Consider the following 12003-nt stretch of genomic DNA (forward strand, 5'->3'; position numbering starts at 1 on the left):
GCCCACAGTTTGGGGTCTGAATGTATGATAGGATGAGTAACCAGGTAAGGCTGAGGTGCTCTCTGCAGCTTTGACTGCACAGATGTCAGCATTTTCCAGGGTTAAAAATGTTTGCAATGAGTGAATTTACATGTTAAGACTCCTAGCCACTGGGGATGCACAAGCCAGTGTATTTCTTTGTGCCGGTCCCAAGCCCGGATAAATGGGGAGGGTTGCGTCAGGAAGGGCATCCGGCGTAAAAGTTCACCAAGTAATTTCATGCGGACACCAGTAAATATTTCTATACCAGATCGGTTGAGGCCTGGGTTAACAATGACCACCATCAGTACTGTTAGCCAACAGGGTGCTGGCGGAAATTGGGCTACTGTTGGCCAAAGGAGGAGAAGAGGTGGAAGGCAAGGCTGAAGGCAGGAAGAGAGGAGAAAGGCTAGGACTGTGGTAGTGAGGGTTGGAACTTTGAATGTTGGCAGTATGACTGGTATAGGGAGAGAGCTAGCTGATATGATGGACAGAAGGAAGGTTGGTATATTGTGTGTGCAAGAGACCAGATGGAAGGGGAGTAAGGCTAGGTGTATCAGAGGTGGGTTCAAATTGTTTTATCATGGTGTGGATGGGAGGAGAAATGGCGTAGGAGTTATCCTGAAAGAACAGTATGCTAAAAGTGTTTTGGAGGTGAAAAGAGTGTCGGATAGAGTGATGTTTATGAAGCTGGAAATTGATGGTGTAATGATGAATGTTGTTAGTGCATATGCTCCACAAGTTGGATGTGCGATGGATGAGAAAGAAATAAAATTGGAGTGAATTGGATGAAGTAGTGATGACTGTACCCAAGGGTGAGAGAGTGGTGATTGGAGCAGATTTCAATGGGTATGTTGGTGAAGGGAACAGAGGGGATGAGGAATTGATGGGTAGCTATGGTGTTAAACAAAGGAATGCAGAATGTCAGATGGTAGTGGGTTTGGGAAAAGGATGGACATGGCTGTGGTGAATACGTATTTTAACAAGAGGGAGGAGCATAGAGTGATGTACAAGAGTGGAGGAAGATACACACAGGTGGATTATATCTTATGTAGGAGAGCCAGTTTGAAGGAGATTGAAGACTGTAAAGTGGTGACCGGGGCGAATGTAGTTAGGCAGCATAGGATGGTTGTTTGTAGGATGACGTTGGTGATCAAGAAGAGGAGGAGGAGTGTGAGGGCAGCACTAAGGATCAAATGGTGGAAATTGAAAAAGGGTAATTGTGAGGTGGTGTTCAGGGACGAGTTAAGACAGGCACTGGGTGGCAGTGAAGAGTTACCAAATAGCTGGGTAACTACAGCAGAGCTAGTAAGGGAGACGGCTAGAAAGGTGCTTGGTATCACATCTGGACAGAGGAAGGATGACAAGGAGACATGGTGGTGGAATGAGGAAGTGCAGGAGAGTATACCGGCAAAGAGGTTGGCAAAGAAGAAGTGGGATTGTCAGAGAGATGAAGAAAGTAGACAGGAGTATAAGGAGATGAGGTGCATGGCAAAGAGAGAGGTGGCAAAGGCTAAGGATAAGGCATATGAAGAGTTGTATGAAAGGTTGGACACTAAGGAGGGAGAAAAGGACCTGTACCGATTGGCTAGACAGAGGGACCAAGCTAGGAAAGATGTGCAGCAGGTAAAGGTGATAAAAGATAATGAGGGAAACATACTCACAAGTGAGGAGAGTGTGTTGAGGAGATGGAAAGAGTACTTTGAGGGGTTGATGAATGAAGAGAATGAGAGGGAGAGAAGGTTGGGATGATGTGGCGATAGTGAATCATGAAGTAAAATGGATTAGCAAGGAGGAAGTAAGGACAGCTATGAAGAGGATGAAGAATGGAAAGGCTGTTGGCCCAGATGACATACCTGTGGAAGCATGGAGGTGTCAAGGTGAAATGGCAGTGGAGTTTTTAACCAGATTGTTTAATGAAATCTTGGAAAGTGAAAGGATGCCTGAGGAATGGAAAAAAGTGTTTTGGTACCGATTTGTAAGAATAAGGGCGATGTGCAGAGCTGTAGTAACTACAGAGGGATTAAACTGATCAGTCACAGCATGAAGTTATGGGAAAGAGTAGTGGAAGCTAGGTTAAGAAGGGACGTGATGATTAGTGATCAGCAGTATGGTTTCATGCCGGGAAAGAGCACTATATATGCGATGTTAGCTCTGAGAGTGTTGATGGGGAAGTACAGAGAAGGACAGAAGGAGTTGCATTGTGTTTTTGTAGACTTAGAGAAAGCATATAACAGGGTGCCTAGAGAGAAGTTGTGGTATTGTACGAGGAAGTCAGGAGTGTCAGAGAAGTATGTAAGAGTGGTACAGGATATGTATGAGGGTAGTGTGACAGCGGTGAGGTCTGCGATGGGAGTGACGGATGTGTTTAAGGTGGAGGTGGGATTACATCAAGGATCAGCTCTGAGCTCTTTCTTATTTGCAATGGTGATGGACAGGTTAACAGACGAGATCAGACAAGAGTCCCCGTGGACTATGATGTTTGCAGATAACATTGTGATCTGTAGTGAGAGTAGGGAACAGGTGGAGGAGACCCTGGAGAGATGGAGATATGTTCTAGAGAGAAGAGGAATGAAGGTCAGCAGGACTAAGACAGAATATATGTGTGTGAATGAGAGGGAGGATAGAGGAATGGTGAGGATGCAAGGAGTAGAGGTGGCAAAGGTGGATGAGTTTAAATACTTGGGATCAATAGTTCACAGTAACGGTGAGTGTGGAAGAGAGGTGAAGAAGAGAGTACAGGCAGGATGGAGTGGGTGGAGAACAGTGACAGGAGTGATTTGTGACAGATGAGTACCAGTAAGAGTGAAAGGGAAGGTCTACAAGAGGGTAGTGAGACCAACTATGTTATATGGGTTGGAGACAGTGGCACTGACAAAAAGGCAGGAGTTTGAGCTGGATGTGGCAGAGTTAAAGATGTTAAGATTTGCACTGGGTGTGATGAGGGTGGACAGGATTAGGAATAAGTATATTAGAGGGTCAGCCCAGGTTGGAACGTTTGCAGACAAAGCCAGAGAGGCAAGATTACATTGGTTTGGACATGTACTGAGGAGGGATGCTGAGTATATTGGGAAAAAGATGCTAAGGATGAAGCTACCAGGTAACAGGAAAAGAGGAAGGCCTAAGATAAGGTTTATGGATGTGGTGAGAGAGGACATGCAGGTGGTTGGTGTGACAGAGCAAGATGCAGAGGACAGGAAGAAATGGAAACAGATAATCCGCTGTGGCGACCCCTAACGGGAACAGCTGAAAGAAGATGATGAGACTCCTAGCGCTTAGCAGCATGACCTTTAAATTGCATTTTGTTGAAATTTTTATGTTGGTTTTATCGACCTCGGGACTTTTCCTAAAAAAGGCACTATGGGGGAGGCAAGAACCTTTGCCAGAAGCCTGAAGCCTAGGTGAGACAGATGCAGGCCATCTCTAGCAAAGCATCATAGTCTGTCGATTATATCTTGCCAGGCTGTCAGTACTGGATCCCCCTGGAATGACACCAAAAACTAAGCCAATTGTTAAAGTCAATCATTTTCTGTTTGTACACCACTGAAGACAAACACTTTAAAACTGAAAATAACACCAAGGCAAGGAGCAAGGTACCTTCAATTTAATAAATAGCTAGCGCTTTCTTCTTGACAAATATCAAAACTTCCTCAGACAAAGTACAACAAGTCAAAAGCCATTTTTTAAAAAGAAACCACAGGATCTGACATCATGAATTCAATTAACATTCAATTAACATTTAAAGACACATCAGTAAATCACACACAAAGGACAAGAGAAATCTATAAAAATATGAGGCATATGTAACCATAATATCATATGTTAAAAACATGTTGAAAGCACAAAGACTGATAAATTAAAATTAATAAAACAACCAGGTTATGTCCTCACCTGTTATCTTAATAAAGCCTTTAATTTTAAAATACATCCAATGGATGCAAGCTCATTTAATCCTGGCCAACCAACTGCTTTAAGGCGGAGAATCCAAAACAGCTCTTTTTCCTCCAACCAAAGTTGCCAAGGACCACCCCTACTATTTTTCATAACCTGTTCAAGTACTATAAATTTAAAACTATGTATAGGGAATTTCTGAATGTGATGGTATAGAGCATTTGTCAACTTTTTCTTTTTGATGTCATAACAATGTTCGTAAATGTGGGATCTTAATTTCCGCTCGGTCTTCCTGACATAAAAAGCCGGGCAGTCCTGGCACAAGGCTCCATACACAACACCAGAGCTGTTACAGTTATACTTCCCCTGAATACATAATACATAGCCATTCAAGCAAAACACCTCCCTAGTATTGATGAGAGAACAATAATTACAAAACCCACACCTAGACATAGACCATATTCTGTGTCCCTGGGGTTTTGGTTTCAATGGTCTCTCCATCAAACTTTTTACATTTTTACTCTTCCTATAAACAGTTGAAGGTTTGTCACTGATTTTTGGTCTAATAAGGTTGTCATCATTTAGGACTGCCCAATTTTTATAAAAAAATATCTCTTATAGCATGGGAATCCACCGAGAATGTAGTAATAAAAGATAATCTATAGTTGTAATTCCCAGACATAGAATCCCCCATATTTCCAGATGATTGTACAATGTTGTTATTCACCATTTGGGCACCCAAAATAGGATTGTAAAACCCATGGGAATGTTTATTTACCACTTCCAGTTTGATGTCATCCACAAAATCAACAGGATAGTCTCTCCTTATAAACATTTTCTCGAGTAATGCACATTCATTCAAAATGTCCTCGAAGGTAGAGACCATTCGGGCACCTTTCACGAACTGCCCTTTAACTACTGTTTTTTTGTGGATCAAAGGGTGACAACTGGAAAAGTGAAGGAAAGAGTTAGAATAGGTTGGTTTCCTGTATATAGTGGAAACCAACCTATTATTCACCATGTCTTTAATCAAATGTACATCTAAATAATTAATAGATTCAAAATTAACGTCATATGTAAATTCCAAAAAAGTAGTGGATGAGTTCATAAATGTCAAAAATCCACTAATCCCATCCATGTCACCTCTCCAAACAATAAACAAATCATCAAGGTATCTTAAATAAAGAAATCAACATTGAAATAAAGGATGATTAAAAACAAATCTACGTTCCCATTCACACATGATGATATTTGCATACAAGGGCCCGCAGGCTGCCCCCATAGCCACCCCACTGACCTGTAAAAATAATTGCTCTTCAAAAATGATATAATTGTTCTTGAGTACAAGTTCCATCATTTCCACATATAAATTGACACTATACTGAGCAAGTCCCTTCCTTACTAAACATTCCTGGAACCAATCTAACCCCACATCATGTGGGATGCAAGAAAAAGGTCTTTAACATCTATTGTTAAAAAATACCAAGTAGGGTCTAACAATATTTCATTGCATTTTGCAAGAAAGTCTCAGGAATCAATACACAGGTGTGCTTCTCCTTTTCTGTTTGTATTGAGGCATCATTTTGGGTGATGGCAGAATGCTGCATAAGGCTAGGGACATACCTGTCTGGGACACATAATTAGTAAGCTCAATCATGTCTCTCTTCATATAGTCCAGAGAGGTACATCTCAAGCCATTCACGCCAACATGGACGATGACAGAGTCACAACAGTACCTGTTGTTGAGAGACTTGAGTGCGTATGTGATATGGCGGATTCTGGCACCTGACAGACAATTAACCGTGACTTTCTCCTTATCCAGCCTGGTGAGAGCCACATCTGTGTTTCTCACAATGGAGTCTCCTATTACTAATATGTTGGGTTTATGGTGAAGCCTTAGTGGCTGTGTGACACAGGTGTGTGAACTATGCGTGGTATGTGGTGTGGAGGGCTGTGGAGATTGCATGTGTTTTTGCCTTGGAGGTCTCCTTTGTTTGGGTATGTTTATTTGGAGGACTTTGGCATACGTGGGTGTGTGTTATGTAGTTGTGGGTGGTGTTTGAGGTGTAGTGATTGTGTTGACAACCATTTTGGTGCCAGATATACTGGCTTGAGGGGGAGAGAGCATCGACTCTAGGTTCCTAATATAATTGTATCTCTCACAAATTGTGTTCCTAGGCGGTAGTAGTAGATGGTTGTCTGTGTACATGAGGCAGTTGCTACACTGTCTCAGGATGCTCATATCAACCAGACTGGCAGGAGAAACTGTAGGAAATTGTCCAGCCATGTTTCTCAGAATCTGAGGGAGAAAGGCCAGGGAGAGCTAAGAAGTAGGCCTAAAGCCCAAGTGCTTAAACCAAAACTAAGAGCTTAGAATAACACTTAACAATTTAGACAGGCTATAAATAGACATTAATAAATGCAACAGAAAAGATGCAGTTGAACACTTTAGAGAACAAGCAGCAAGTAGCAGGAAAAATTAAGATGAAGTAACAAAGTAGTAGGAAGAAACACAAATACAGAAAAATATAAGCAGTTGAATAAGGTGTATTTTTTGTTTGTTTCTTTTTTATTTATTTATTTATTTATTTATTTATTTATTATAAAGTGGAAAGGGAGGGAGCAGCAACAGAAGATAATTCAAGGTTAAAGGACTAAGGGGTTTGGCCTTCCCAAATGATCTCTCTGTTAGGTAAAATGAGCTAATGAGATGGGACTGGGAGGAGTGTCCCTGATCAAATTTATAGTAGGGTCGGGCAACTGCAAAAGCCACCATCTTTAAGAACACAACAGCAATTGGGTAAGAGGGTGGGACAAAAAAAAATCAGCACAGATCAGAGAACAAAATTTGGTCAGAAAATATATAAATAATTCAGTCAAGCAGAAATAATAACAGTGCAGAACACTAAACAGTTAAAGTGCAAAAAATATATACTTTTCAGCTCTATATTTCCAGATTGTTTGAGAAGCACTCTCAGTCCGGCACAAAGAGATTCTAGCAATGATATACAGGAATTTACACAAAGGTAATATTTTTATACCAGCAAGACAAAAGCCAAGCCTATTTTTCTGAAAGTGGACAATATAGTAAAGAATGGCAGATCAAAAAATTAGACAGACAGGTAAGAATACGAGGACAACTGTGCATATCCTGAACCACCATGTTCCAAGAAACTGCCAGATAAAAAAGAGGGGGAAAACAGTTCAGTTAACAACAATTTTATTTCAGATCCTTTGGATGTCGATTCAATTGAACCATCTTTTTTGAAAGGGCCTCAGATGAGACAGTCTGAGACTAGCTCAGAAAGAGGAATTACACCCACAGGGGACAGGTTTGAATCAGAGGAAAAACAATGTCCGAGAAATCATTGACAGAGAAGGGGAAGAGCAAGAAAACATTAAATATCCCCCCTGTTGATCACGTAACTATGGCTGTAAAGGGAAATTTAATGAATTACAGCATGCTGGGTTTAATGTTTTAACTTGTTGAACATAATCCTCTCTGACAGTGGTGTGCCTTTATTTCAAAAATTTTTCATTTTGTACCAAAATCTAGTGCGGGCGTTGTTAAAATATTAATTCAGTTGAAATTAGACACTAGAAATCTAAATTTGAGATTGCTTTTTTTTCAGGTAGGGCTATCAGTATATGTGCACTAAATGTTAAAGGGAAGAGTGTGTTTTTTCCCCCTTCGAATTCACTTGAAGCCACATTTGACAGAGTATGTGAAAATACGTTTAGACAACTTTACAAGTATATGGGGGAGATTTATTGGCAACATATCAGCAGATGAAAGGCAGTTTTTAAAACTATTTAAAGAGGGACAGAAGCTTGAAGGTCATGAAACCTGATAAGGACAGGGGAAGGATAGTGATCATGAACAGTATTGATTACTTTTTTAAAAAAATGTCTGAATTATCAGATTAACACACTTAGAGAGTGTAAAAGAATGTAATCAATGTAGTTTACAGTAAAATTGATTTTGTTTTGAATGATTTACTGTTATAAGGATTGACTGATAAAACAATATTTGAGTATTTAGTGGTGACTAAACCATTGGCCCCTACACTTTTCAGTATTCCAAAGATACACAAAAAACAGCTGGACCCTCCTTTTAGACCCATATTAGTGGCAATGGGGTCTAAAACTGAACCATTAGGAAAATATGTAGATAGGTTATATAAAAATGTTTAGAAAGCACACCTTACATATTACGGGGCTCATGGCATTTATTAGAAAACATGAAAAAGATTAATTGTGATGAATCTCTTGTTTCTTACTACTGATGCGATTAATGTATTTATGGTCATTCCTCAAAATGAAGAGCATTACTTGTTTAATGAATTTTTGATCAGTCAAGACTCTATCTCATCTGTTGAGATCTTGGTTATTGATACACTTCTTGAAATAGTACTATCCAATGATTTTATCTCTTTTGACAGAGAATATTTTCATCAAGTGTCTGGGGTGGCTATGAGAACATCACGTGCTCCCATATATGCAATGAAGTCTTGGCAGCGTGGGAAACTGTTATTTTTTTATTTTTGTTCTGTTTTCTAGCTTTGATTCACATCAGTTTTAGATTTTTGGATGACATTCTAATTTAAAGAAAGGGTACTAAAAATAAAAATCTTTTATTTCTTACTTCGACATAACTCCTCACTTTTTGAAGTTCATTTATCAGGTGTATTATGAGAAACAGCAATCTGAAAAGGTTTACTTCTACTGTTTATACAAAAAATACATTCTCAAACTCTTATTTACATTTTGACAGTTGCCACCACTTTTACCAAAAAGAGGGATTGTTAAGGGTCAGATGGTTTGACTATCCAGAGTGATTACAGGGGAAGAATTCTTTGAAAAAAAAGTGTACCACCTGTGGGGTATACTAAGAAATAGATGATACCCTGATAATTTATTACATTCCATTAAAGATGACGTTTTTAAGGGTAGGAAAGCAAGATTTGCACCCTTACTATTAGATTTTGAACAAAATAATGTATTAAGAAGAAGTGGATTTAATACTGACAAGGATGAATTTGGAGGTAAGGTCTCAACTTTTGTTGAGCTCTTTAGTTATGAAATTACTAAATATGTGGAAGAGTTTAAACATGTATGGAATTTGGCATTCCCCAGAGATATAAAAGAAAATTTTGGTGGACAGCCAGTTGTGTTTGTAGTAAGGGTTCCAACATAAAGAATTTGATTGACAGCCAGACAAGGGGAATTGTTCATAAATCATGCCCACCATATGAGCAAATGTGGCAGATGTAAATACTGCAGAATTATTCATGAGGGTCCCTACCTGTTAGTTGAATGGTTCCATCGTACCTTGGTATGTCCAGGTAAATGTAGCTGTGATACCACCTATATAGTTTACATAGCTATGTGTATCTCATGTATAGCATTCTACATGGGTAAAACCAACCATAGATTAAGGGATCGTATGCGGGAATACCTGTATTATATTAAAAAACATCATTCCAATAACACCTTGTACAAGCACTCGATTACCTGTATAAAATTTAAGAAATTTAGATTTTTGTAGTTAATGGAGTTGTAGGTTCCTCAAGGGGGATGTGTCCTAGAAAATGTATTACAATTTAAAAAACTGATCTGTCAGTTAAGGCTTAATGCATGCCAACCCCCTGGTCTCAATGACTCTGTGTCTGTTGTGAGTGTATTAAACATTGTAGCTAATAGATTGTGATTGTGTATGATACAATCAATTATCTATATTATTATTATAATTTTTATATTGCAATATATGTTTATTGCATTTTGCATTTAAATCAGTACTTTGGATGGATTATCACATGTAATTATATACATTTTATATCTTATATAGTGCTAAATATTGGATGGTATAAAAACAGGTGGTACAGCAGTTTATTAGTTTTGGTTTTAATAGTTTTTTGTTATATTGGTTCTTTTATTTTTGTGTGATTAATTTAACAATGTATTAATTGAATTTCATTGGTGGATAATTATTTAAATAGTAGAAAGTAGCTAGTTGATGCAACTCTGATGAAGTCCCTGATACTTGCAGGACAAAAGTGCTTAATTGTTTGTACTTCAATAGACAATTAAAGTTCATGTTTTATATCTGGCTCTGATGTTTTTGTTGGTGCTGGTGGTGTTATCAACTAATAGTTTTTTGTTGAAATGAAACCTTTTGATTCACAGAAGCTGGAATGCCTTTTTTGGATTACAGTCATAATTGGAAGTTTTTTTTAAAAAAAAGAGTGACACGAACTGCATTTAATCTGGTAAGCACCTACTGGATTCCATTATTTTGGTGACTAGTTCTTGCCATGAGTTGGTTCTGAAATTCAAGAATGCTTTGAACCTTGGCAGTGCAGAGCAAAATAATAAAGTGTAGTCCACAATAATTTCACATCATTGTTGATTTTCAAAATTTTTGCTTTGCACCTGTGATATTCAATATGAACTTCTATGGCAGGAACAGTTAAAAGGTTATCTATGGCTTATAAGCAGCATAGTGAAGTGTATTTCCTTAGCAGTAAAGATGTTCAGTACACAAATATTTATTTATCTCTTTTAATTGGCACTATAACACTAACAGACAAAAATAACAGTAGTATAAAATCCTTGACCCTATATTTTTGTAGGTGTGGTGTGGAATTATTACACTGATTTAACAGGAAGTGAAAGTTAGTGTGTTTTCTTAGCTGAGAAAAATCAACAGATCAAATCTGACAAAGAATTTTCCATTTATTATTTTGTTAGCATTAAATATTCATTGTAAGTGGTGAGTTGGTCTCATGGTTTAGGAATAAAAATGTATGGACTAATAAATTTAACAGAAGGCAATGATTTCTGAAGGCAAAACTAATATTAATTTTCCCCTCACTCACTACCTTGTGGCATAATGTACCCCAAACTTACAGATCAATTGCCTATAGTTTAGTGATACACTAACTATATTGGTTAAAATATTTGGTGTAGAGTCATTAATTCAAATGCTGGACAAGGATCTTCTGAGTGGACAAGAAGACCATGTTGCATGGCGGTATATCTCATAACAGCCAAAATAAAAAGGAAGCACAATGCAAAATTAAATATATATATATATATATATATATATATATATATATATATATATATATATATATAGAGAGAGAGAGAGAGGTAACTATGCTCTATATTTCTAAAAGTACAACATAAGGTGGACTGAAACTAAAATTACAAACTAGTGAGATGCAAATTCAGTTCAGATTGATTTTAAAAGGTAAGGAATCTGTTAATACTAGCTATCCAGTTATTGTTTTGTAATTATATCTACATTATAAACGTATAAACCGCAATGTGCTCCCTCAGGTCTCATTGCCATAGTGACTCAATATTGCTTTTAACAGTTTAGCATAAGAATCATCCTATTTTGTTTTTCTTTTCTTTTCAGATATACATTCTTTGAATTTCGGGGAACCTGTATACATTTCCAAATCATTGCACAAGAAGGTAATATACTTGAACAGCAATTTGCAATCCTGTGGAGTGGAATAAAATATATGTTGGCATTTGGGCTTCAGTTCACCAATCTTTTATTCTGGCCTGAGGCCCATTACTCAAGGTTTGCACCAGCTCTTAGGGTTATTAAGCTTAATCTTCATTTATAGATCTCCTGTACATGCAATTCTAAAACCAGTACATCCAAACAAAATGCCCAAAAGTATAACAGGTAGGTGGCATGTATAACTTGTAGGCACCACAAATGGTTGCAAATGATCTTTATTACACTTCAGATGCTTTCCAATGTTCTACCAAAACCTGTCATTCTAGCCCCTGAGCCTAACTCCAGTCTTTGTGTTGGAAACAAGCTGTGCCCACCCACAACTCTCCACCTTGCCCTAGAAGTGATTGGTACTGTCTGTCCCCAGGCATTCAGTATAAAAGAAAGCAGTGTACCTTCCTCAGCATAGCAGCTAGTGGAGCCCTTTGTGTAGTGTGCATCCCACTGGTGATCAGAGTAGCTTGCCAGCCTTTTCTGTCAGTGATCAGTCTTCTCCACTAGTAACTTCTTCTCAGTGATCATGTTTTCTCCCCATGTGTCTTCCACTCTTCCACCCCCTC

This window comes from Protopterus annectens, chromosome 2.part2 (assembly GCF_019279795.1).
Source record: "Protopterus annectens isolate FY-2018-M chromosome 2.part2, PAN1.0, whole genome shotgun sequence".
NCBI classification, from domain to species: domain Eukaryota; kingdom Metazoa; phylum Chordata; order Ceratodontiformes; family Protopteridae; genus Protopterus; species Protopterus annectens.